The sequence below is a fragment of the Buceros rhinoceros genome, unplaced genomic scaffold, assembly GCF_000710305.1.
Source record: "Buceros rhinoceros silvestris isolate BGI_N320 unplaced genomic scaffold, ASM71030v1 scaffold28570, whole genome shotgun sequence".
Taxonomy (NCBI): Eukaryota; Metazoa; Chordata; class Aves; order Bucerotiformes; family Bucerotidae; genus Buceros; species Buceros rhinoceros.
The window spans coordinates 14,420-18,957 of record NW_010390595.1 but is presented as its reverse complement, the minus strand read 5'-3'; positions in this window follow the sequence as shown (position 1 = coordinate 18,957).

The following is a 4,538-nucleotide window of genomic DNA, read 5'->3' as shown; positions in this document are numbered from 1 at the left end:
AAGCGAGCAAGACTTGGCAAGTTTCCTCACAAAACCATGAGCCAATGATAACCAGGAGGGGAAAGGGAGGGGAGTTTGCAGAATTAGCCCTAAGAAAAACATCTTTGCTGTGTCAGCTGGAAGTAGGCGGAGGAGGAGTGCTGCTGAGCCCAAGTTTCCTGCAGCTCATGTTCAGTGCAGTCCTTTATACTTTCCCGACACATTCCCCCCCACCTCTGCGTTTCTCCTTCCTGTGCTCTTCTGCTCCCTGTTAAGGCGTGCAGAGCATCAGGAGTGAGCGATGGGGATGTGGCAGGGCAGGTAGGCACAGGGCGTGCCAAGGTCTGGGACAAGGGTTAGGGCAGGGATCGCAGGAGTGGGGCACTTGGGACACACCGGCTTGTGAAGGTGTGTTGCTCAGGGAGGGACCCAGTGTGGCAGGTCCTTTGTGCAAAGCGGCTCCCAAGCTGTCTAGCAACAGGCCTGCAAAGCCTCAGATCTGAAACGGGAACATCTCCGTTTTTCTTTTGATCTGAAGTTTCAACCACAATATATTAAAAAAAAGAAAAAAAAGATGATTAAATCCATCAGGTGCCAGCAAGAGAGCTGGGATTCTGCTGTGTGTATGTACAGGCTAAGGAGGGATAGGGTGGATCAAACAGGAAAGGAGGTACCTTGGCTGGAAAGATTTTTCAGCGTCCTGGTTTCTAAGGAAGGAGGGAGAATATTAAGTAGTTGATACAAACGAAATTCCTTCTGGGTGCCAGCAGAGTTCACTGGAGAAAAGACGTGGCTCTGTGCGTGCGTGTATGCATGCATGAGTGATAGAGCTGGACTTGAGCTGCCACGCAGTGCTGTCAGCCTGGACCCACTCCAGGTGAAGGAAGGAAGCCCCTCCAGAACCTGCACCGCCTCAGTGGGGAACAGGGGCTGGCCTTAAATGGGACCCTCTGGAAACGTGAGGGATGCTGGAGAAAGGCTGTGTGCTTCCTCATGTCGATATGTAAGCACCAGCATCCTGCACCCAGATGTCCATCACAGCTTTGGCACGTTGGTGGCATGAGCACTGTGGTGTGTGACTGGAAATGTTTGCATGACTGCAGCGTGAGGTGTCCTGCCAGGCTTGAAGAGAGGGGTAGGAGAGCTCCGGTACGTTTTGTGCCAGCTTCAGGACAGCCCCTGGTTTCCTTTAGTCTCGTAGTTTGGCACACATATGTCAGGGCAGCCGGGGAGGAAGGAGAGGAGGAGAAGCAGCAAGTGGGTGCTGCCTCACGCAGAGCGTGGTGCTCTGCTTCCTCCTAACGTCCACTGGAAGTTTTACCCATGCTGGATCAAAAGGCTTTGCAGATGTAGGAGTAGCCCTGCAAGTTGTTATAGCAGTGGTGGTTCCCAGCGTTCTTCTCAAACTGGAAAGCCTGGGAGCAGTCTGGGAAGGGGGGCAGGAACCTCAGCCCCTCTGGGACTTATTCTCCTCAGCTTAGAGGGACGAACAGCTAAGAACAGTTACAGCTCATTTCACCTGTGCCAAGTCACAGAGGAGATGAAAGGGCCAATGGCACAGCAAGTCCTGCCTATTTTACTTGACAAGCAAATTAAAAGGTCAGTAAAAGCAGAATTTGGCTGGAACACACCTGCCCCTCGATGTGGGCTGCAGAGCAGCAGCATTAATATGCACAAGGAAGATCTGCATGTGAGCATACGCACACACATACCTGTGTTCACACGCCCACACGTGCCTACACAAACGTTTAATGTGTGCAAACACACACAGGGAGCATTTCTGTCTCTGGGGCAGAATGGTTTCTGGGCAGTGCACACAAACCTCTCTTAGGTGCAGTGGTTCTGCTTATGACTGGCACATCGATATTTTGCCACCAAGATCAGATCTTGGCATACAGACCGGCTTACCCTATCCTCCCACTGAGGGCTGAGAAACGAGGTGCAGCAGGTGAGCATATCAAACAAGGGGAGGCAAGGAAGGAGATAGAGGCAAGATACTCCTCCCAGCCAGGTGTGTGGATCCAAACTCACCCCCTGTGTTTGGAGGTGGTTTGTATTTTCTGGGTGGTCTAAGTCTACTTTAGTTAAATACCCCATGAGATATCCCAGGGAAGGTGCAGGTAGGTTGTGGATTGCAGAGGGCAGCCGATTCTCCTGCCACATGCCAGGGCTGGAGGACCCGTGTGGGGAGCAGTGGTACCTGGTGTCATTGGCAGAGGAGAAGGTGCCAGGGGCACCGAGTGCTCTGGGACCCTGCAAACTTCTCTTTGCCCAGGCAGCAACAACTGGCCTTTGGGAAAGCGGGAAGGAAGACCTGAACTGGGAAAAGATGGTAAATTTGCTGAAAGGTATTTGCAAGGTAAGGGCAGGAGAAACAACCTCCAGCACTGAGGAGGAGGAAGCAGCAGGAAGATATCATACATGCAGAGATCAAAGATGATCCAAAGAGCTTGGCTTGGGTGAAGTCACTGGCAGCCAGCATGCTAACCACCTAGTCATTTGTAAGGAGAGTTTTTACAGGTAAGAAGATAGATATTATCGGTTTATCCTCAGGACAGGTGTAGTCAAAAGCACAAGGAGGCTCTGCATGTGAGGAGAAGAGGGAATCCTAGCTCTTGGCCGGTGATACCCCCAGGCCCATTTAGCAAGAGCCTGTCTCCCGGGGGCAATGTGCAAGGCTGCCTGGGGGTCACAGAGTGGGGTGGCAGCTGTGCCAGCCCCCCCAGACCCTGGGGCTGCCCCTTGGAGATCACTGGGTGTGGGTCATGCTTGATGCCTCTGCCCATCGGGGAAGGGTCACGTTGCATCCAGTGATGAAGGAATAAAATCCGCCATCCTCTTACCACTCAACCCCCACAAGACACCCTCTATTCCTTCAGCTGTGTAGCCACAGCAACTCTCAGTAAGGTGGTTTTTTTGAGGTGGCTCTTTGATGCTAATGATCTGGGGGGCCCCTTAGTGTTCATCAATTCACGGATCACAGTTAATCTCAGCAGAAGCCAGCGTAATGTTTGCAGAAGTTTGGGACTCCTGGTGTTTTGATATGGGCAAATTTGCTCTCGAGGAAGCAATTTCTCAGCATGTTTTGGTGGATCTCCTGTCTGTTTATGGCATTTCCAGGACAAGAGCATCTATTGCCCATCAGTCCATGTCTTTTAACCATCACCTGCTGGCTGGGAGATCACACCTGCCTTAAGCCATGCCTGCAGGAGGGTTTGAGTCTCCTTGGCTGCAGAGAGAGTCTGATCAACAAACTAAACCTTGAGGAGCCATCTTAAATTTGTACCTATGGAGTCAGTGGGCACTTCTTGTGTGTCTATGCATAAAGCCTTGCTCTCACTATTGCCCTCATTCTGCAGACCCCTCTGATATTCCCATAATTTTTCGTTGTGCTTCCACCCTTTTGGCAGTACCTCTTTCACACAGAATGTGGAAATGGGGTGTCAATACCCCTCACAGCAAACTGGCACATTGTTCCCTATTAGCCTGCCAGCACTTGATCCTGCAAGATGTTGAGCACCTTTTCGCTAGGTGCAAAGCATCACAGGCTCTCAGGCACTTAATCCCCTCCATGGGAACCAGTTACCTCAGTCCTGGAAGGACTGTGAGGCCAAAGACAAAGACACTGTTAGTTTGAGTAGGATTGGAAAGCTCTTAGCAGCTGCCTGCCTTGAGGGCTGTTACTGCAGTTTGGTTTGTTTGCTTGTTGGATGGATACAGCTGGCTCACTGATGGAGATAATTGTTATGTTGATGGAGATAACTGGTCTGGTTGCTGTTTAAGGGCAAGAAGGTAATCCTTACAGATACTTAAGGAAATGATCCCCTAGCCAAACAAGGAGGGAATGTATTATAAAGGCAACTTTGTGGGAAAAGTTGGCCAATAGTCATTATTCTTTTTGTAGAAAACCAGTAGAAATGTTTTCTTTTTCCAAATTCAGATGGAATTCATCTTCTGAAGACAATTAACTCAACAGACTCATTTATTATTCATGCTTAAGAAATCAGATGTTATGCATTGGACTAATGATGAAAATCTAGTAATTAAATAAGTCAGGGAACAGTTATGGAAGCTGGCTTTCACTTTTTAATTTAAAGGAGATGCTGGAGAAGAAAAAAAGTTTTATTAGAGAGGGACAGCATGTCTTAAACCTTTCCAGCACTCATTTATGGTGCTGCCACAGCCACACGTACGTCTTGATACACCTTTATAATGCCTAAACACGAAGTGACATAGAGTCACTTTGCTTTCACTCGTGAATCCTGCTTTCCTGAAGAAATAGCTGAAATGGGTGAAATTTTACGGCATCATTTCATAACCATTTCAGTGTTCAGTGTTCAGGTATTTCGTAGTAGCAGAGGTGGCGTGTGGTTGCAGGAAAAACAATGAAGTGCAACAGGCATTTTATCATTCTAAAAAGGCTCCAGACCCGTGTCAAAGGGTGATCAGTTGACTCTCTTGGAGTTTCAGACCCCCAAATGGAGGTCTGCTCCCTTTGCTCCATCAAGGGCCCCATGATACCTTTTTTAACTTTGAGAAACATCTTCGCACTGTGTTGG